Source organism: Pelodiscus sinensis, chromosome 1, assembly GCF_052426305.1.
Source record: "Pelodiscus sinensis isolate ZL-2025 chromosome 1, ASM5242630v1, whole genome shotgun sequence".
Classification (NCBI taxonomy): Eukaryota; Metazoa; Chordata; order Testudines; family Trionychidae; genus Pelodiscus; species Pelodiscus sinensis.
Window position 1 is genome coordinate 118,277,001 of NC_143052.1, and position 23,297 is coordinate 118,300,297.

Below are 23,297 nucleotides of genomic sequence, written 5' to 3' on the forward strand. Positions count from 1 at the left end.
CACTTCAGACTCAGGGATGATCCTAAAGGCTCCATCTAAAGATATTACTAAGTGGAAAGGCACTTTGTGTTTATCAGACAGAGTGTAAGAAGAAAGCCACAGAATGAATTAATGTGTTGTACATGAATGTACTTAAAGGAAAAAAGCATGATGAAAATAATGCTGTATCTCCTAAATGAATACATTTTAACTATAAATGAAGGCTTCAGCACTGGAGGGTAAAATACAGCTGTCACCTTTCCTGTCAAAGATAAATACGTGAATTCATTATAAATGAAGAAATCAGTGTGCCTGGTACCAATTTTATATCACTGTTATACTATATACCCCAAGGCTGTACCATATTTAAGATGATACCACATTATCTAAACTATATTTGAGCATTTGATTGATTTCTTATTTTATAATAATAAACAAAAACTCATTCCCCTGCTTCTTTTGGAATGTGTGAATATAACACATTTTAATAAAACAAGTTTCATTCAGATGAATGGTGTATGGTTAGCAACAGGTTGGAGTAAAAAAAATGTCACGCACCTATACCATGGGAATATTCACAGTTACATAATTTATAAGGGGTACAAATTCTCATGTTGCAAGGCATGCTCATGGCTAACTGCCTGGGGTGAGGAAGAAATTTCCCATTTGTCAGGTTGTTCCCTAACTGTTGATTACCAGATGTTTTTTACTTTATTCTGAAGCATCTGCTCCTGTCTACTGTCAGACAGGTTACTGGATAAGATAGCCAATTGGTTTGATCCAACATAGTAACTGTTTACCCCTCTCTCTCTCTCCTTAGTGTAAGCTTATAAATAATACTTTTTCAGGTAATCACATACAAATATGAGGGTCTAGGCTAAGGATGTAAGCAACTAGTGGACTACTCAATAAGCCTAGGCTTATTGGGTAGTCAAGTCACTACTCAGCCAATTGCTCCCTCCCATCCCCACCGCCCTGGTGCCTCGGTATCAGAAGCAGCAAGGGGGGGTAGGGAGGAGGAGCTGGTGCTAGGGGAAGCCGGCTTAAAAGTCAGTCCCCCCAGCACCGTCTCCTTGGGGGGAAGGATTCAGGGAAGGCAGATGTGTACAGCAGGGGAAATGGCACGAGCGGGAAGTTAAGCAGTCCCCGCTCATGTGGGGTCCCGATTGCTGCGCCTCTTCCTTTGAAATGCACAAGAGCCCCCCGCAGCTCTTGTACATTTCAAAAGGCACAGGCGCAGCAGGGAACCCGCATTAGCAGGGACTAGAGCAGTCCCCCCTCCTCAGGCGGGGTCCTGATCACTGTACCTCTCCCTTTTGAAATATACAAGAGCTGCAAGGGGCTATTATGCATTTCAAAGGGAGAGGCGCAGCAGCTGGTCCCTGCTTGCGCTGTTTCCCACGCTGCACCTCCGCCTCCCCTGGCCCTGCCTATGGCTCTTGTACATTTCAAAGGCAGAGGTGCAGCGGGAGAGCGAGCATCCCCCCTTATCGACTACAGGCAGTCCCCGGGTTACGCAGATCTGATTTACGTCGGATCTGTACTTACGGACGGGGCTTTTCTTGCCCCGGAGGCCGCGGGTGGCGGGACCGCCCAGATGCGCTGCAGTCCCGCTGCCCGCGTCCTCCGGGGCGAGAAAAGCTGCTCCGCGTCTCCCTGGTCTCCCGGGACCGCCCAGACGTGTCGCGGTCCCGCCGCCCGTGTCCTCGGCGTCTTTGCTGGGGCACCCCAGCAGACCAGGGAGACGCGGAGCAAAGCTGCGGAGGATGCGGGCGGCGGGACCGCGGCGCGACTCAGCGGTCCCGCTGCCCGTGTCTCCCTGGTCTCCTGGGGGGGGGGGGTGCAGGTAGTGCACCCCCCCCCCCCCAACAGACCAGGCTTTTCTCGCCGACGCCTGTGGTAGAGCAGCTGGGGCACTGCCGGGTTGGTCCCGCAGCGCCGCTCCTCGGCGCTACTGGACCAACCCGGCAGCACCCCAGCTGCTCTGCCCCAGGCGTCCCCAACTCAGCCGCTGCTGAAACTGACCAGCAGCTGACTACAGGAAGCCCGAGGCAGAGTTGCTCTGCCCCGGGCTTCCTGGAATCAGCCGCTGATCAGTTTCAGCAGCAGCTGACTTGGGGACACCTGGGACAGAGCAGCTGGGGTGCTGCCGGGTTGGTCCCCGCAGCGCCCCAGCTGCTTTGTCCCAGGCGTCCAGATTCAGCCACTGTTGAAACTGATCAGCCAGTTCCGACTTACGTACAAATTCAACTTAAGAACAAACCTACAGTCCCTATCTTGTACGTAACCCGAGGACTGCCTGTAATTGAATAGTTGATGGAAATTCCATCGACTACTCGCGTTGCTGATTAATCAAAACTTAGCATCCCTAGACCAGGCAGTGTTACCATCTTAGTGCCCTTCTTTTATGTCTTGTTTGTTTGGAGGGATGTTGCTTTGCTCTCACTTTTGTTATCACTCTAATGTTAAAATATATAGAATCATGTGTCACAAGCAATAGTGGAGCAAGGGTTAGCTTTGCTGGTAACAGCAGGTGGCATCTGAAGAAACTAGTCCTGTGGATGGCATGAAATATTGTTTGTGTTCTGATTATAATTGACTTAGAATGTTGTGTATTGTGTATTAAAGAATCCCTCAATAAATACCTCTTTTTCCTGAACACAAAAATGCTGTGATTTTCAAATGAGCTTCAGGGAGTTGGGCACCCAAATGTGATGGAAAGTAAAAGGGAAATGGATACCTAACTCACTTAGACGGCTTTGAAAATATCAGCTTTAACTTTTAATAAAAATAGAGACCCCAAGCTGTGAGGAATTAAAACAGTGGTCTGTTCTCCTTCCAGACAACAGTTGATTCTTCATTATCAGAAGTAGTTCTTAGCATAGTCATATCTACATTAAGTAAAATGCTAGATGTATACAGGCACAAGCTATATATATAGATATTAATTTAGCTGTCCCCTTGATATTAGACAGTAACATTTCATTTATAATAATGATAGGCACAGCTATAGGCAACAGGTTTTTATAAAACATGGCCAGTGTTACGTGCCGAGGCTCTATACCTGAAGTGGTGTTAGTTTGACCCCAGTGTGCATTCGTTTCCTGAACCCTTCTTGTTACGCTAGCCTAGATCTGTCTTGACCCCTTTTCTCCAGTTCCACACATCACATAACTACTTTGCTGCTGTTTGTAAACATAGGGTGCATCTTAGTAGATGGTATGCACACTAGTCAGAACTCTCTGTAATGTTTTAACTTGTGGCATTGTGATACCATGAAAAGTACAAATCTAACTCTGGGTGATTTTTTTTTTTAAGCTAAAACAACTCAAACTTTTACCCAGTGCTAAAACCCCTTAGGAGAGGATCACAGAAGTATGTTAAAATCAAAAAGTATAAATTCCTGTACCTTGATGCATGATCCTATGAGTGGCCCAGGTTTTCCAGTGTTACGGAGCAGGGGGAATTAGATTACTGCTAGTCTTTGTTGTTATAGGTTAAATTCTAAGCATCAGTGTTTGTGCCAATTTTGAAAAAATATTTTATTTTAGATACATGTGTTAATGTTAGAGTCCATTGGCATGTGTGCTTCGTCCCACTGTTATGGCTAGCGATGCATGGAGACATTGTTTTAGCTAGTGGTTGAGGACATCTGAGGGGAGTGGACATTAGACTGGAAACAAGGGGGTAAGCTTGTGGGTGTCAGGGATGTGCTGGCTGGTCATGATAGCAATAACAGTAACAGTGGTATAGGAGCAAGCTCAATTGTGGGGGTACCATGACAGCAGAAGTCAGTTCTATCGACAGCTTCCAGTAACTGTAGATGAGGCCAAGAAGGAACCTGTGTGTTCGGATGCAGCCAGATGTGCTTTGCCTGGCCATTTTCATTGCTTGGAATTGTATACTAAACTGTTAATCCAAGGTGACAGATAAAATGCAATTCTTTTTCTACTGACAAGCCTTTAGTATCAATAGAGCAAAACATAGCGATGGCAAGAAACTGTATACTGTAGGATTCTGTCATATTTTCTCCTCAATTGGGTTTTCAGTAAAGAGTAAATAAACATAACATAAAAATGGTGGGGTTTTTTTGGGGTTGTTGCCATACTTGCAAGTTATTTTAAGGGCATCCTTTAACATTGAGGAAAGATTATATTTTCCAGAGTCTTGCTACAGACACCTGTATCTATTTAAGGGTATGTTTTTTACGTAGGCAAATAAGCTGAATTTTGAGGAGCTGCTTCTTCTGAGCCTGCTGTCCCTTTAAAAGCCCATTAATCTCAGTATGCCGAGTCTAGTGGGAAAGTTGTTTCGCCTGTTGACACTGTTTAATGTTAAAGATTTATGGCCGTTCCTTGTGTATACACAATAGGCATTTTATAAATTAGATTGTTCATGGAGTAACGTGATACGTAAATGTTATTGCTATAAATTCTTCACTTGGGCATATATTTTATACCACATAGCTAGTAGGAACATAAGGCGCCTCAAACTATCCGGCTTTGTTGTATGCAGTAGGCTACATTTAGTGTAATTCCATGTATTTCAATGGATTAAATTTGGGAGCACACCAATAAATGGTAGTTATGTACAGGAGCACCTAAACTTTGCAACACCAAATGCTGTAATGGCATTAAATATATGCTGATAGTTAGTACAGTTATATATGTAAGATAGAGGAAATATGTCAGTATTAACTCATCTATCATCATTATGTGACTTGTGGGTTTGTTTTTAATGTACTCATGTTTGTAATCAATATTTAATGAGTGCTTCAGAACTGTCATATTTTTTCACGCATTTTAGGAAATAAAGGAGCCAGTGCATATTTGTCTGAATAAACAGAAGTTGATCTGCAGCTTTCTGCTGTCCACGGGGTTCACTCTTACCAAAGAGATGATGAAGACACAACTGATGCCAGTATGCATGCTCGTATCTCTTTTCTTTAGTACAAACCAGGCATGGCATTATGTGGCCTTTTCAAAGGCTGTTTTAGCACTACATGCTTGTTTTGAACTCTGACTGGAAACACAGGTCAGCAAACAGTGACCAGCAGACACACTTTCCAGGAAATGGGCAATATTGTCTAATAACCAAACATAAAGCTTAGTGAAGGTCGGGTCAAAACAGGTGTGTAATGCCCAGAATGGCCAGTTCATTTTTTAAAATTAAAAAAATATGGCCCTTTTAATTATTGTAGCATCTGAGGGAAGGGCCATGTTCTGCCATGGTCTCACTATTTCAGCAGATGAATTCATTTAAAGATTTTATGATTATATAACAGAGGTTCTCAAATGGTGGGTGGGGACCCCATTTTAATGGGGTTGCTAGGGCTGGCTTAGATTTGCTGAGGCCCAGGGCCAAAGCTGAAGCTTGGCCCTACCACCCATAGCCAAAGCCCACGTCCCACCATCCTGGGCAGCAGGCTCAGGCTGTATGCCCCACGCCTGGGACTGAAGCCTTTGGGCTCTAGCCCCACCACCTGCAGCAGTGAGGTATAAGTGGGCTGAGGCTTCAATACCCCCTCTTGAGGTCACATAGTAATTTTAGTTGTCAGAAGGGGGTTGCTGTGCAGTGAAGTTTGCGAACTGCTGACCTAGAGGTAGCATTGTCAGTGTCGTCGCACTGGAAAGCATTAGTTGAGACTCAGAACACAGAGAGCACAGCTGCTGCTGGCGTCCCAAAGCCACCTAGGTCCATATGCTGCTAGCCTGTTAACTTTGGCAGGCAGCATTACGGTAATCGCCAACTGGCGAGGGGAAACGTCCTACCACAGAGAAGAAATAAGGCTGCCATCCCTAAACACCTTTAGGAGGGTTTCAGATCCCTCTGTACAAATTTTATCCGCATCTCTCAGGAGAATTCAAGGCACATCCCTTTGTACATACACAAACGGCTTTGCATGCCCCTCAGCCTAGGTTTACAGGAGAATGAAAAGTGGTCACTGACCTTGCCTCTCATTGCTATTTCTTCTAGTGCACTGCTACTACTTCTAGTGTGAATAAATAAAATGAAAAATCAGTAGCTGTGTACTGCTAAGTTGGGATTGCCATCGTTGTCATGGGAAATAGATTTACATTCTTACCTGGGGTTCCTTCCCCTGTGTAGGGCTCACCCATGCTTGACTGGTGAAACTGGCTGGACAGTGGTGGAATATTAGATAGGTCCTGATTCCTGGCATAGCTTGATTTGCCCACCATACTCTTATGACCCCTGTCCTCCTCCTCTTTTCCTCCTTGTGCTTACTGTTTGTGGCAGGGCCTAGTTGGGTTCCTCAGCGGTAGTGTGTGAGTTGTTGTGGGGTCTCCACTAAGTACAGCATGCCCCTGCAATCTGCTTGCAGCTGTCCACATGTCTACAGCTGATCCATAGAGGTGCCTGCCATGGCCTTTCTTCCCCCCCCCCCCCCCCCCCACAAGCTCGGGATATCTTATATTCCTGTCTACTCCAGGCCAGAGTGCATTTGGAGATTGTAGTGGGCAGGGCCAACCAGGCAGTTGTGTGCAACAGTGGAGAGCTGCTACGCATGCTCTCGAAGCTGGACAATCAGGAAAGGGCATTTCAAAAATTCATTGAGTTTTAAAAGAAAGTGTTTGCTGGAGTTAGGGTCTTCTGGCCTCAATGATCCCTAGGCAGAGAATTTCACAATTGTGACCAGAGCAGTAAGTATCAAGCATTGTGGGGTAGCTGCTGTTATCCTAACATAGGTAATGCAGCATCTATATTTGGACTGCATTGACCTCAGTACATCAAACATGATTCAAGATTGCTTGGGAATAATATTATTATAGGGTGTTTACATCGGTTGGTGACAAATTTAAGTGGTGCCAGGCAGCTTCCATGCATCTAACTTTGTAGTGCAGACTATGCTGCAAAATGTGATTTATTTTTTTATACCAATTTAGTGTAACCAGTGCAACTTCATATGTGGATGCTCTTGTGTCAGTATAAACCTGGCCTGTATCTGCTTAGCATGCATCTATTACAGGAACAAACTTTACTGATATAAAACCCTTTATAGTGATATCACTTCATCCATATTAGAGGATTATCTTGAATTAATTATGGTGCAAAAACTTTGTGTAATCAAGCTCTAAATGTGTTTAGAAACTACTTTATTTAAATTGATGCAATTCTTGTGTGTGGACATTCTTATTTTGGTTTTTAAAGGCTGTATGTCAATTTAAAATAAAATAGAAGGGTCCCATTTAAGCATTGTCTGTACTGACAATTGAGTGACAAAGCTTTTATCATTCATGAGTGCTTAACCCCTGCCCCTCCGAGCCACAAAAGCTTTGCCACATGGCAAGTACCTGTAAATACAAATGCCCTTGGGAGTGGAAACTTTTTGTCCGCAAAAGTGACAACAAACAGTGTTTACGCTGCCTGACTTTTAGCAACATGGCTGTGTCTACAGCGGTGTGGCTAAAAGCTGTGTTGTGTAGACATAACCCCTAGTGATTTGAAGTGATTTGAGTACATCTGTTTCTTAAAAAAAGCAATTCAGTTAAATCAGTACTATTTTCTCATGTGGACAAGGTCTGATATGCTCTGATGAGCAGTGAAATACTTTATATTTCAAGCATTGTTAACTATCGTCATTGGTGTATGAGTCAATTCTCATTGTAATAAATGTGGTGATTCACATTCTGAGCTATTGTTTCAATTTCCTGTAAACTCAGGTAGGCATATCTCCATCAATTACACTTGGTTCACATTCTCAAAGTTATCTTTGCAGATTATAGACCTATTTTTGTTTGAAAGCCTTGGTTTCAGAGCACAGAAGAATAGCTTGGAAAGATTCCAGTATGCCATTCAGCTGTGTTCTCCTTCAGTTTGACTCAATATCAATGTTTTTTTGACAATGACTTCAGTGGAAGTGAAATCAGGCATTGTGCACAGTATTTACCAGTCTGAAGCATTCAGGAGTCAGGCCTTAAAAAAACTTCTGAGATGGGTTTAAAAATAATGACTTTATAAAATGTAATACAGGTTGAATGTCTCTAGTCCAGCATTCTATAGTCTAGCAACATCCATGGTCCAGCATGATTTTAGTTAGCTGGATGTCCTCTTATCATGGGTGTGGTCAAGTTTCCCGTGGTCCCATAAAGTTTGCTTACAGCCACCAGTCATGGCCCTCAGTGTGTTGTGCTGTTATTTAGCTCAGTAAGGAGTGGAAGTGTTGGTAATGCTGCTAGACAATATTGACTTCCCGTGGTCTGATTCAGCACCAGTCAAGTCCTGAGAGTGCCAGACTAGAGAAGTTCAACCTGTACTTTTTGTGGGGTGGGGTGAGTTGTTCTATTTGATTTTTGGCATTTAAGCCTTTGAGGAGAACTTCTTTCAAGTTTATAAGCTTTCCCGCTTCAATGGTGAGGGCTAGAAATATACTTTAAAAACAATGGAAGTTGAGTTTCTCAACCAGTCACAGAAATTCAGCTGAGATTAAGGAAAACATTACATATCACAACACTTCTGGTATTATTATGAATTAGAACCATCATGCTGTCCTCTGTTGGTTGTTGCAGCTGAAAAATGATGTAAGTATGGTGGCGAGCTAAACAAAATTCCATCAAAACTGGATTTTTTTGGTTGGAAAACTGAGTTTTCAGCTATGCAAAAAAATTCACTGAAAAATTTGAACTTACCAAAAATTGAACATGTAAAAGCAAAAAAAGAAGTGTTTTACTTTTTTTAGCTGAAAATCGAAAAGTTTAGAATTAGAAACGTTGCTGAAGAGCCTCTTAGCAGTAATAGTTCATAGCCTCATGCCTCAGTTCTGCTTTATGGTGGAGTTCCCATCTACACTACAGCTCCCAGGATCTATTAGGGCCAGCTTGTTGCTTAATTTACTTGCATTTTGACCTACAATTTTGGGTTTTCATTTTTTTTGGCCAAATTTATTTGTTTTTTTTAATCCATTTTTTCCCCCTGGAATGGGGTGCAAAGGAGAAACAGCTCTATACATAAGGTTCCTTGCTATGAACAGAAACTTCCTTCAGCTTCCTTCAGAGGTAGGGGCCTCTGTGTTTGGAGTTTATAGGACCAATTTTCCTATACCTACCTGCATAGGCTATGACCCATGAAAGATGTCATTAAGGTTAAAACCCGGGCTCTAATATCAGGCTGACTTTGATCCTGTTTTTTTTGGGGGGGGGGGGAGGGGGGGGAGAGGAGGGATAAAAGAAAATGCCATGACCTTTTGGATATCATATCATTTTTGCAGACTGTGGTTATTTTTTAAATGGATATTGAAGTAATTTTCTAGTTAACATGGTCAGATTGAAACAATCAGTGATCAAGCTAAGAAAGTCTAGATATGTCCTAATTATTCTAAATTTCTTTATTTGATCTTTTCTGTTTGTTAATACTAATGTAATGCAGAAATATTTTCGTATCTCAGATAGTCAAAGAGTTCTAAAGTTTTTTTGGCTTTTTATATGTTCGTTGCAATGCGTTTTGGTCAAGGGAAAAAATGCCCAGTAGCTTTCTAAGGCTGTGTCCAGACTCAGGTTTTTTTTTTTAAAAAGTAGCCTTTTTTCAAAAAAACTTCACCTGCGTCTAGACTGCAGCTGCGTTCTTTCGAAATTAAATCGAAAGAACGTGGCTTTTCTTTCGACAGCGGTAAACCTCATTTCATGAGGAAGAATGCCTTTTTTCGAAAGTGCTCTTTCGAAAAAAGGCGTTCTTGAATGCCAACAGGGCTTTTTAGAAAGAGAGCATCCAGACTCACTCGCTGCTTTCTTTCAAAAAAGCGGCTTGCTTTTTTGAAAGTACTGCTTGCAGTCTAGATGCTCTTTTTCGAAAGCGGATTTTTCTAAAGATACTTTCGAAAAAGACTATTTCGAAAGAGGCTTGCAGTCTAGACATAGCCTAAGTGCAGTGCTTTTATTCACTTTCCTAGTTCGGCTTGAATCATGCCAATAGGTGACTTTGCAAAAGGTCACCTACTATGGTCAACTGTAATCTTCTCACAAATCATGCTTCCTACTGAGTAGTAAAGTATATTATATATATGGCAAAGAGTTCTTTGCTGCTCTGCACCTTCAAAGTGTGACCCATGTTTTATGCTCTTGCATTGCCTTTGGAACACCGTAATAGCAATTGTTCGTTATTGAGGTCAGGTTAATTAACTTACAGATGGTAGAAGATTTGTTCTATCTGATTTGTTTGCCTCTGAATGCAGCTGCCTAAAATGAGAATTTGAAAACTGTTGTTTTCCTTTGTGATTTCCTAGTGACTGATTGTTTTCCCCCAACCAACAATTTCTTTCTATCATTTGAGATAAAAATCTACATTATATAAATTTAAATATAAAAATAATAGGAAAATAATACATCTACTATGGAAAGCGAATCCAGATCCTGATGCACCCAAGAAATGTCATCTTTGCAACCTGCAGAGACAACTTATTTCAGTGTATATGTGATCCAAGTGTTCTTCCTTGGAGAGGGAGAGATAGCTCAGTGGTTTGAGCATTGGCCTGCTAAACTCAGGGTTGTGAGTTCAATCCTTGCAGAGGCCATTTAGGGATTTGGGGTAAAAATTCATCAGGGATGGTACTTGGTCCTGCTGAGAAGGCAGGGGACTGGACTCAATGACCTTTCAAGGTCCCTTCCAGTTCTATTTGTACAGTTAAAATAAGGTAAAAACAAGTGGCACAGTGATCATACACCCATCCATGATGCATGTATCTTCATCTATATTTAACTATTTTAATATTTTATATATTTGGATTTCATTTTTAAATTATATTGTAATATTTTTGTTTCCTGGGCATTGGCAGGAGGCTAAGTCACTGTAGGTAAACTTTTGGTGATTGGACACTTTATTCAAAGTCACTTTAAAAGTTTTGACGCCTCTCAACATGGTACCTGGAAAATCACTGCAAAACAGAATATCAGGATATGTTTGGACTGGAAAGAAAAAGCCATCACTCCAAATCTCAGAGGCCAGGTCAGTCGACGTGGGCTCCTGGGCTAAAAACATCAACGGAGACATTCTAGATTGGTCAGAGACCTTCCCTACTCGCTGGGTTTCAGAGCCCAAGTTCCAGCCTGAGACCTGAAAGTCTGTCTAGGCTACTATTTTTAGCCCCACAACTTGAATCAATTGACCCAAGCTCTGACAGCAACGCTACAGGATTTTCTCTGCAATGTAGACATACCCATAAAAGGTAAAAGGCAGGAATGCCCATGAACTTGGGAGGTGGGTGGTGTAGGAATTTAAAATGATCCTGGATGTTTCTTCCTACATTAGGAGGGAGGGAAGACATCTTTGTTAATTTAACCAGGACAAAATACAATAGCAGCATACAAGGGAGCCTTTCAGTTTTTCCCACAAGGGAAAAAAGATTAAACTTCAGCGTTTTTTAGGATGTGATGCACATACCCTAACTAAAGAATTAACTATCTCTGTTTGATTATCCCATGATAGGCTTGTATAGAGGAAGTAGTAAGGAACATATGTTTCCTCTTTCTTTATTGATGTTTTCTTTCACTTTCACACATGAATTCAAGCCCTTCCAGTTAAATTGTGGCATATATTACACTCCAGCTGTTATGAGTACCTTTCTTGGAATGGCTAAATTAATATGTGCCACCAATGTCAGTGCTACTCCTTAGACAATCAGTATTAGGTGGTAGAGAGGATAGCAGAGCTCTTGCCATCCCTGGATGATTCAGTGGATTACTTTTCCACTCAAACAGTCTCTCTTGGCTCTTCAGAGTGATTGAATCTGAATTTTGTATGTTCCTAAGAGCAAACTCTCTCTCAAACATTTGTTTCTTTTAGTAAGAACAGAATCTCAGCAACATCAGAAATGCAGCCTTTCCCTGGTATACACATTGTTGGTTTATTTTTTTTTTTCCATAATACTGCTGATTAAATCTACAGATCAGTGGAATTGTCAAGATACTTCCAGGAAAGTTTCTTGGGGTTGTGATAAGTGATCACTGAAATAAACAAAAATATGAAAAGAGATCAAAGTAAGCTTAGAATGAAAATAATCATATTTTGGAATGGGTGAATTATTGATATATCTCATGAGTCACGAGCTCTGAAGTTACCAGGCACTACTTGAGTACCTCAAGATGATGGGTAGGAACTTGATTCATTGCAAACAAATGAGAGACGAAAAAAAGAGTTTCACAGTAAATGTTGCAGCTGGTCTGGACGATGGAAACATCACTGTTTGCTTCAGAATGTCAGTGTTCAATAGTGAGAGTTTGTCACCAGTTTGAATATTGCGTGTCTGACTTTCTACAGTTCAACCCTTTAGGAAATAAGAAAATGTGGACAGAAAAGAAAACTCTGTGGGATATGTTACTGTCATGTGATGGTGATTGGTTCACGGGAGTGTGTGTTGGCATTTCCTTGTTGGTGCCACTTCGGCAATCAGTATTACTCAGGGGGATCTGTCAGAATTAATTAGTGATCAGTTTTGTTCTGCATCCAGTCGTCTTGTGGGACAGTGGAGAGAGAATAAAACATGTCTTTGTCTTATTAATTTAGAACAGGAAAGTGGAGAAACAAAGTGACAAGATTAAAATCTACTAATTTGTTTTCCAGCCAGACTTTTTCTTCCCAATTACATCTATACAGCAAACTTTCAGGACATGAAACCTGTTACAAGTTCTCCAACATCTTTCCTCACTCTTGCTCCCATAGGTTTGTTCACAGCAACACCCTCTGGAGGTAATGAGCAGTGACAGCAACATTGCAGATTTCCCGGTAGGAGTCCTAAAACATTGTCTGTTATCAGCTAATGCTGTAAGCACGGTTATGTAGAGAGCATAGGATGCCTCTAGCCTTCAAAAGCATGTTTTCTGTCAACCAGCAATTTTTAATAAAAACACGATTTCAAATGTTAAATTTTAATAAACATGGTCAAAGCAAGTTGATTTCAGCTAATGCAGTCGGTTATCAGAACCACACACAGTTTAATTCAATCAGTTTAATTATTTTAGTTCTGAAGTGTGTGGTGTTTTTTTTAATTCGAGCAAGAAGAGGAGTTGTCACGTTGTTGAGAATTCTGACTGTATTAAATAGAAGTCTGAGATCCTGTTTTTAACAAAAGCCCAACCCTAGGCATATGAAAATGTGATATTAAAAGTATAAATATAGGAGGCTTCCAATGAAGACAAGGAAATGGCACTTGTATGGCCTTCTAATAGGAAGACAGATCAACAGAATGTGAAAGACCTGAGAGTTGTTGCTATGCGAGCTGGGGTATAATTTAGTGAGCTGACAGGAGGAGTGAAGTATCTCCTCAATATCTGTGTTTGGCAGAAGAGATGAATGCATACATCAGGAAACAATGTTTAAGTGTTTTATTTCCTTATTTCAGCCTGTCAAACTGTCAGCGTAGTTAATGGCCACCAAGAGAGAGTGAGGGGAAAGGAGGGAGGAGGAGGGAGGAGGAGAAACTGAGAGAAACAAAGGTGCTGTGGAGTCTGAAAGAAAGAAAAACTGGGAAAGCATTTGCAGGATGCTGAGACATAATGGTCACTTGTAAACAAATGTCCAAATTCACCCATCTATTGTGATTTCTTTCCTTCCTCTTTCTACCAGTAAAATTCCTAGGTAATTAATATCCTAGTGCATGAAAAATACTAACTTTACCTTCTTGTATTTTATTATGACAGTAGTAAGGCACTGATTCAACAAAGCACTGAAGCATGTGCTTCAGTTCCATTGAAGTCAAGTATTTTGCTAAATTGGGTTTTAAGCAGACGAAGATTGAGCTCATTCTTCCAGGATTTAATACCTGTTTCTTATACAGTGCTTTTCATCCAGAGATCTTAAAGCACCGTACAGAGGTTTACACTGCTGGCTTTTGGCCAGTGAGCTAAAATTTGATTTACAAACATCATGCCCATGGACTTCCTTTTGCTTTCTTTTTTTAAACAAGCAAACAAATTATTTACATAAGTCCTTTAAATATACGGGGCAATAAAAGCCTCAGGATGGATTTTTTTCTAGGACACACCCATGCAACTTCCATTAAAGTTAGTAAGAGTTACACACTCATCTGTAAGAGAAATATTAATTTGTAGCCAGTTTTGACTTCTGTTCATTGCCCCAGCATAAAACAAAAGTACTTCTTTTCCAGCACATCAAAGAACTATGGCTCAATAACCACAGAGAAGGGATAATATGAACTATTCTTGTATTTGGCTGAGAGATGACATTTTGTTTTCACTGCCTTATTAATCATCCAGATTGGCAGTAAATAGATTTAAGATTCTGTCGTGGAATGTGAAATTTACTTGCACACACCCAGATGAAGTACTTTTCAAACAATGCTTCAAAGATATGAAACACAGATAGCATTTATCTAGGAGACACACCTGACTGAGCTAAAGCATTCCAGACTCAGTAGGGAAAAAAGCATGTCAATTATTCTATCCTTATCCTGGGTGAAGAAAAATCTTTGCCTTTATTTAAAAGCTGACATGTCAAGACAGAACTGTTACTGTGAGGGTGAGGGGCTGTTTGCACTAAATATTATATTGCATAGTATCTGATGAAAGGCAAAGCATTAGGTACTTCCTGATTTCACAGATTGTGCCATATGTCTGCCATGGTTTTCAAATGAAGCTATTGTAATATTGCCCAGTTTTGTAAGATACAAGCTTTGGTGCCAAGTATGGACCCACTGGTTTCATGCACATATGTACTTGGCATAGCTAAGCCATTGCCTCTGCTGCCGCAACTGTGGCTGTACTGCTATTTATACTTGCGCAAGTTCTAACCGTACACAAACAGGGGAATCTCTCTAACTCGTAGTGTAGACCAGTGACTCTTACCCAGCAATGTGCATATGCAGGCTGACAAGGGAGGGGGTAAAGTAGACAGTTGACCCAGGGCCCAGTGATTCCAAGGGGCTCAGGCTGGCAGCGGCAGCTGGGGCTGGAAGTAAGGGGCTGGTGTCCAGCTGCCCTATCAGGGCCAGCAGGCCAGAGGTAGGGGAGGGAGGCGGCTGGGGTGGAAGCAGAGCCAGTGGCATGCTGGGGGCGGGGAGGGCGTTAGTGATAGGAGACCTCCCTAGTCACCAAATTCTCTCCTTTGGATTTGGTCAGGTGCCGAGGCTTCTGGACCAGGGAAGTCCAACCTGTACAATAAATATTTATAATTACAAGTTGGACCTCCCTGGTCTGGCACCCTCAGCACCTGATCAGTCCCAGATGAGGATTTTGCTAGACCCAGGAGGTCATTTCTGGACAACCTGCTGCCAGCCCTACCCCCCCCCCCCCCCCCCCCCCCCAGCCTACTGGCCTCCTGGCCAGCGCATCACCTCCTGCTGGCTCCACTACCCTGCTAATCCTGTCAGGCAGCCATTGCTGCTGGGGGCTGCGGGCAGCCATGTGCTGTGCATCTCTGCCCTGCCAAGCAGCCCCTTCCCCACACCAAGCTACTGTGGATCCCAGCCCTGTCAGGAAGCCACACACTTGTCTCCCAATCCCACTGGGCAGACCTGCTGCCTCGCACTGGACAGCCCTGCCATCAGCTCGCTACGGGCAGCCCACTGCCTTGCCCCCCTGCAGGGATTCTTACCATTGGCCCTTGACCATACCGGATCATGGATGTTGCCAGGTCAGAGAAACCCAGTTAAGAGAGTTGCAACCTGTATATGGCAAAAATGAGAGCGCTGGTTTTCAGTAATAGTATGCTGTGAAACTTCTGTATTTTTATGTCTGATTTTGTAAGCAAGTAGTTTTTAAGTGAGTTGCAACTTGAAGGTATGCCAGATAAATCAGACTCTTGAAAGGAGAACGGTAGTCAGGAAAGATTGAGTGCGACTGGCATAGGTGTAGCATGAAGGAGCATAATTGGGTAGCTTTGAGATGGTATGTGAGGAGTACCTCTTAAATGAGAAGGGCAGTATTGAGGAAAACAAAAATGTGTGTTTTGAAATATAACAAGAGGTCAATGGAGGCTTGCTTCAGTGGCCAATTGGAAACAGGAGTTGAGATCTTGGTAGTAAACAAGAGATGAGATGTACAATATTGGGGATAGGCTGCAAAGGGCCTTGAGAGTGAAGATAAACAGCTTATGTCTGAAGCAACAGAGAAGGGAGACAGAAAAGAAAGGGATGACTTGGTCAAAGTGACAAGCTAGGAGAATTATCTTTGCAGTAGCATTTTGAATGAGCATGAGTGGGGCAAGACTACATTTGTCAAGGCCAGAGTAGTTGTATATATTTCCGTGTGTGTGTGTATGTGTGTGTGTCTAGAACAAATTTTCACAGGTACATAAGAGGAGTGAAGGTTCTCTGTCCTGGCATTTGTGAAACTCTAGTTTAGTATTGTTAGAATTTGGTATTATTTATTTATAGGGATGCAGGTTACTGTGCAGCTAAATAACAGATGTAAGGCACAATTCTGCTTTTGGTACCTGAGAAGTAAATCCACTGAATTCAGTGGAACTCACAAGTGTAAAATTAGTAACAGGTCAGAATCAGGCCCATAAATTCTACTAGAGAAGTATATACTGTCATATATTACCTAATGCTTCAATCTTATCAGGGCTGGCCTTATCATGAGGCGAACTGAGGCGGCTGCCTCAGGTACTGTGCGTGTGTGTGTGTGTGGGGGGGGGGGGGGATTAGGACCCAGAGTGTAGAAAAGTGTGTCTGCTGCTGGTGCATATGTATTCTCTCTGCTCTAGATGAACAGAGATGGTGAGTGCCATGAGTGGAGTAGAACAGGAAGGAGGCAGAATTGAGACCTTTCAAAGTTTTGGCCCAAGCAAGAGGACATGAGGGCATCATTTGAGCTCCCTGCCTCAGGTGCCAAAATGTTATGGGCCAGCCCAGGATCTCATCATATATTGCAGACTAAGTTACTTCAATAAGAGATTTCCAAGAACTCTCAGGAAATGGAATCCATAATTGAGTAGTTTAACCAAATGTGTCTCCCAGTACAATATTAGAGAGAGCTTGTTTTTTCACATGAAGGCTATGTCTATACTACGAGTTTTCGCTACAAAAATATGCTAATGAGGGACTCATTTGCATGAGTCACGATCTAATTTACTTATTTTCTGACAAACCATTTTTGCACTAGCGGTTTTAGCGCAAAAACAAGCAGTGTGGACCTTTTCTTTTTGCACAAAAACCCCTTTTTCTGCAAGATTGGTAAACCTCCTTTTTTGGGGCATAAGGATCTTGTGGGAAAAGGGGTTTTTGCACAAAAAGAAAACGTCCACACTGCTTGTTTCTGCACAAAAACCGCTAGTGCAAAAATGGATCGGCAGAAAATATGTAAATTAGATCACGACTCATGCAAATGGTCCCTCATTAGCATATTTTTGCAGCAAAAACTTGTAGTGTAGACGTAGCCAAAATGTAAAATCAAGGTCCCCCCTAGGTCTCATTTAAAGAGCTCGTGCCACATTTCAGGTGGGTGTTTTACTACTGATGCCTAGCTAAGGACCAGCTTGGGTGGAAATTATCATATAACTATAAAATATCTATAATATAAGATTTATATTGTGAGAAGGAATACAGATGTGACTCATAATTAGAAAATGGAAGTGACATTAAGGTTGCATGTTGTTTTGCTCAGTGTCTTTAGAAGGGAAGTGCAATACTTTATGATTTGTGCACCAACAGAGGCTACTTCACAGTTCTCAGAACAGAGACCTGCCTATAGAAAGATAATTTGGTAGGGAGTAGTAACTATCCACAAAATTCTCATGGGAAAGCTCTGCCAACTAAATTCAGGTGACTCCACAAACAAATCTTTCTATGTTTGACTTACAGTTCTTTATGTTTGGCATATCTTTTATAAGTGAAGGTGATGTCTTCAGTGCGTATAATGACAGTTTTATGAATGTGTACAATCTGCTACACCCTAACTAAAGTATTCAGTGGTTGCTTGTTATTATTTTTCATACTTGTACTCTGTATGAGGGTTGTAAGTGAGTAGTCGACTACTCAATAAGCCCAAGCTTATCAGGAAGTTGAGTTGACTACTTGCTTCCTCCCTTCCCTTGCTGCCTCTGTATCAAATTGTATTGACTACATGATTAGTGAATTACCCACCTCTTAACATCCTTACTCTGTATATCATTGTGTCTCAAGTAATAATTAGACACACTGAGATACAGACGCTACATACAAAGATCTAGTTGTAGATCTATATTAAAATATAGCTCGTGAAACATCACTGAAGACTGTAATGTGGAAATAAGGATCCATTCATGAGGTCAGCTAGTGGAATTTGGGTCTGTGTTACTAAAACTATGTGTACACAGCTGATTATTATGACAATGAAATTAATGTAAGCTGCCACACACAGAAGTTAGTAGGGGGAAATGGATGATGCAGTAATTTTAGATATGAAGTGTGATCATGTATTTAAAAGCTTCAGAGGAGTTAGTTGAGTTAGTCTGTAACTGGAAAAACTCAAAAAACAACTAATAGACTAGCAGCACCTTAAAGACTAACCAAACATGTAGATAGTATCCGTGGAACGAGGTGTACAGATAGTTTGGAATAGGAAGCCTAATCCGAACTACCTAGTTCGTGCCACGTGTAGCCGCGGGCACAGAGTCCGAAATAGCGGACATTTAAAAATGGCGGCGCCCGGCAACATGCAAATGAAGCCCGGGAAATTCAAATCCCGGGCTTCATTTGCAACTCCGGTTGACTACATTAACCACCCTAGTTCGAACTAGGGTGGTAGTGTAGACATACCCCATGAGCTTTTGTGGGCACAGTCCACTTCGTCAGATGAATTAAATTATTAAAGGTCCAGTTCCAAAATAAATAGGGAATGGCGGGGAGGTGCAGGTGAGGGAAGAGAGAAGGAAGGGAAAAAGGGAGGGAAGTCAATTAGTGTTCATGTTAAATGAAGTTGATAGAGAGGGTGCAAATTATTCTTAAATACCCATTGTTTGGTTTTTTTTAAGTCACAACCTAATGATTTAAAGTTAAGGGGTGAATTTAAGGGTATATATGCCTAACCGTCCAATACAGCCACCTCAACTTACAACCATCCGCACTTGCGACCAAAGCGGTCATAAATGCAGGCTCCAAGTTTTGAACGCGATCTGCGCTTACAAACAGAGTGGTCACAATGTAACTGAATGGGTTCCGAGTTATGACCATTCTGAGTTACGGCCAAGCATTTGGTCCGTAACGCGTTCGTAACTCGGGGACCGGCTGTACTACTGTTTCGTTACCTTATTTTCTTGTATGAGTTTTAGAACAAACTTGTAACGAAATGCAATTTTATTGATATTTTAATTCCAATGTCTTCATATATTTGGCTCTGGCATATTTTGTACCCTGATAATTGTCCTCATTAAAAGCAAATGTTTGCTGTCAACATAAGACTCTGATATAGCTATCTCATCACTTCTATTAATTGATTTTTTTAAAAGGATTTCTTATTGCAGTCTTCATGGCAATATTGTGCTACGAGGCCCAAGGATTATAAAACTAAGTCTGTCTTATAAATTCATGATGTTGGCTTAAAATCATCAGATTTTAAAATTCTTAAATATGGGATTCTTTTTATTTGTTTTGGCTCTTGATACTTTATAGTTATGTTTAAACTTTTATGTATTTATCTGACTCCAAAACCCAACAAACATTGCAAGGCTTGTGACAAAATAGCAAGTTTACAACACTTCTTTTTAAATCGATTCACTAATATTAGTGAACATAGCCTCACAATATCTTTTTGAGGTGGTGAAATGACCATATTTTATTTTACTGGTAAGAATTGTGAGCTCATCTCTCCATGATTACAGTGGAAAAAAAACCTATGAACTTTTGCTTCATATTAAACAGAGTTATCCTATGCACAGCTTTTATGGGTAGAAACACATCCAAACAGGCAAGAAGTAATGAAACTTTCCATGAAAGGGTCCACTCTTAGAAGAATGTAAACATAAAAGCTGCGTATGAACTGCCATCAAATATACCTAACTACTGTGGGCACCATTAAAAATTTCTATTTTGAAACACCACAGTTTCTAGAGAATTCAATGGATGGTCCCCAACAGTGTTTCCTGTAAGGTGTGCACTTCTGCAGCTGAATGGGAGAGATTCACAACATAGCACCTAGCTGATAGTAGAGCGCCTGAAGCTAATTTTTTTTGTTTCTACTGGTGGTGCACATTTGCACATGCCTGAATGCACATTAAAATGTATTCCATACATGGATGGAAAAAATCCACCCATAGATGGAAAAGATTAGAGGGAACGTTAGTCCTTATCTGGGAATATTAAATGGTACGCTCTCAAAATGGTAGAAACATAAAGTCCACTTTATCTAGGTTTTTATAGTGTGTCCATTACTGAGGCATCTGAACTGCTCATATTCTGTTAATGAATTGAAAACAGTGAAGCAATTAACCCGTAATAATTCTACTCCTAGAAAGAGCTTCAAAGTGTCCATGCAAATTTTTTGGATCCAAACAGTTCAGTGATCCTTTGTGTCTGAATTCAGACTCTCTTGAGGCCTTGGCTAACTCTACTGATGGTTGTTTAATATGGCACTTAATGTCAATTTGTGACAAATACTTTAGTACTATGCCCACATTCCAAAGTTGTTCACCTGTAGGATTTACAAGTTTATCAAAGAGACAACTGTAATCATAGGGATATATTCTCTGAAGGATTAAAGAAAAAGAATATATTTTGATGGCTGAAGTGGATAAACTCAAGATTAACCTTTTGCAATAGGAAAGTATTGTTAAAGTATCAATCTCTTTGGAAAAATTAATATATCCAAGTTAGGATGCTAATTCCCTATGCTCTATATTTTGTGATTTTATTTCTAAGTTGAAGACTAGGGATTTAAATTTTGAGTAATTGACTAATCGAACAGTCGATGCATTTTGCATCAACTATTTGGCTAATCGATAGAGTACCTCCGCCTTTAAACTGTAGCAACAGCACTAGGACTGTTGCTATACTTCAAAGGTGAAAGTGCCACGTGGGCCTGGGGTCAGCTGGGGACTCTCCTGTTGACCTTGGGCTCCATGCGGCCCTGACGCTTTGAAATGCCACGGGGAGCCCAGCGTCAGGCTCCACACAGCATTTCAAACAGGAGCCTGGGATTAGTGGGGGAGTCCCCAGCTGATCCTGGGCTCTACGCGGCGCTGCCGCTTTGAAATGCCACATGCAGCCTGGGGATACCGCAGCTAGCCCTGCGCTGCATGTAGTGTTTCAAAGCGACAGCACTGTGTGGAGCCCGGGGTCTGGCCTCAGGCTCCATGCAGCGCTGCCGCTTTGAAGTATCCCCTTCTCCTTCCCCCCCCCTTGCTGCCTCTTTCTGATAGAGGCAGCAATGGGGGGAGGGGGGGAAGGGGAATGACTAGTCCATAACCTGTCAACTATCTGATAAGCATCTGCTAGTCCTTTACATCCCTAGTGAAGACTTGATATGTTTGCATGATAACAACTCAGTAGTCCCTTTGAAGGTACTACTTATTGCTGTGATTCCAAGCAGAAGTGCCTTTTATTAGTCTAGGGCAGCTTTGCCAATTTACTTCAGTCTGTATTTGAATGGTCCTATATTCCATCTGGAGGGCTACCTTTCCCTTCCTCTGGTATTGCTCTCACTGTTGCTAGCACTAGCGCCTTTCCTCACCTTCTTCCTCCTGTCCATCAGGTGTCCTGTGATGTCCCCGCCAAATAGAATCCTAATTGAGCTTGATCCAGACTCCCTGAACTTCTTGCCTCTCCAAAATAATCCTGGCATTCTGAAGAGCACTAGATTCTGGAAAGCTTCTAATCACGCTAGAAATACAACATGTTTTCTTGCAGCATTTCAGAACTCCTGGACCTGGTTCCAACAGGAACCCAGTACAGAAATATTCATAATTAAAAAGTGATAATAAATCATGCTTATGTTATCAGTTTCCAAAAAGCTTTGGGCTGGAAGATTTGGTGTTTTGCTTGAAGATTTGGGTCAAGTTAGTACTTGATTGTTCCTATTCTTTAATTGTAACACTAGTGCACAGGAGGAGGAATCTGATATTAGAGTAGAAAACTTATTGCAGGATAATGCTAAAACACAATGACTATTTCAGAGTAATTTGAAAGCGCTCCTTTTCCAAATGCAACAGAAGGGAATAAGGAGTCTCACCATGCGATGAATTAGGTATGGACTGAATATTCTGTAGGATCTTTTGTATGGAAGACTGATTCTTTATTTTTTTTGCCAGAGGATGTTGTGAAGACCAGGATTTTAACAGGGTTCAAAAAAGAACTAGATACATTTATGGATGTTTGGGCCATCAATACTTACTAGCCAGGATGGGTAGGAATGGTGTCCCTAGCCTCTGTTTGTCAGAGGCTGGAAATGGGAGACGGGAGAGGGATCACTTGGGGTATGTCTACACTACCCCGCTAACTTGAACTAGCGGGGTAATGTAGGCATACCGCACTTGCAAATGGAGCCCGGGATTTGAATTTCCCAGGCTTCATTTGCATAAGCCAGGCGCCGCCATTTTTAAATCCCGGCTAGTTCGAACCCCGTGCCGCGCGACTACACACGGCACGGAGTAGCTAGTTCGGATTAGGCTTCCTAATCCGAACTAGCTGTACTCCTCATTCCACGAGGAGTACAGCTAGTTCGGATTAGATGCCTAATCCGAACTAGCTACTCCATGCCGCGTGTAGCCGCGCGGCACGGGGTTCGAACTAGCCGGGATTTAAAAATGGCGGCGCCCGGCTTATGCAAATGAAGCCCGCGAAATTCAAATCCCGGGCTCCATTTGCAAGTGCGGTATGCCTACATTACCCCGCTAGTTCGAATTAGCGGGGTAGTGTAGACATACCCTTGATGATTATCTGTTCTGTTCATTCCTTCTGGGGTACCTGGCATTGGCCACTGTCAGAAGCCAGGATACTGGACTAGATGGACTTTTAGTCTGACCCAGTATAGACATTCTTATGTTTTCCCTTTGCAGGTCAATCTGAGTTTTATCACTGACTTAGTAAAAGGCAGATATGGCCCTAAAGTTGTAGGACTACTATACACTACTGAAGATAGCCAAGCAGCAGGCTGCTGGATGACATTACAGTGCCTTAGGGTAGGAAGTGGCCATCTGTAAATGCAGAATGCTTTAAAACATGCAGGTTTAAATACTTTACGTTTTAACCTTTTCTTTCTTTTTTTTTTTTAACAAGAAACTAATTTTGGCAGTTGTACTTCAGCCACAGCATTTCACACCCAAGAAGAGAAAGTGTGTCACTGTACAGGAAAATTAACACCCTCTTTTATTTTTATACTCACTGAAACATGTTTTATTTCATGGGGTCTTTTGTGTTCCATATGCTCTTTGCTCTTCAG

At 41.8% G+C, this 23,297-nt stretch overlaps 1 protein-coding gene across 6 annotated transcripts in view; it reads left to right on the plus strand.

Annotated features, from left to right (window-relative positions):
- SOX5 (SRY-box transcription factor 5) overlaps nucleotides 1-23,297 on the plus strand; it is an 895,980-nt gene that overhangs the window by 149,985 nt on the left and 722,698 nt on the right. The window contains exon 1 of one of the 6 annotated variants that reach the window (XM_089769672.1): nucleotides 12,074-12,711. The exons of the other annotated variants lie outside the window; for them this stretch is intronic. The gene's annotated coding sequence lies outside the window, so the exon portion shown is untranslated. Of the gene's footprint in view, nucleotides 1-12,073; nucleotides 12,712-23,297 lie in introns of those variants that run through there. 6 annotated transcript variants of the gene reach the window in all.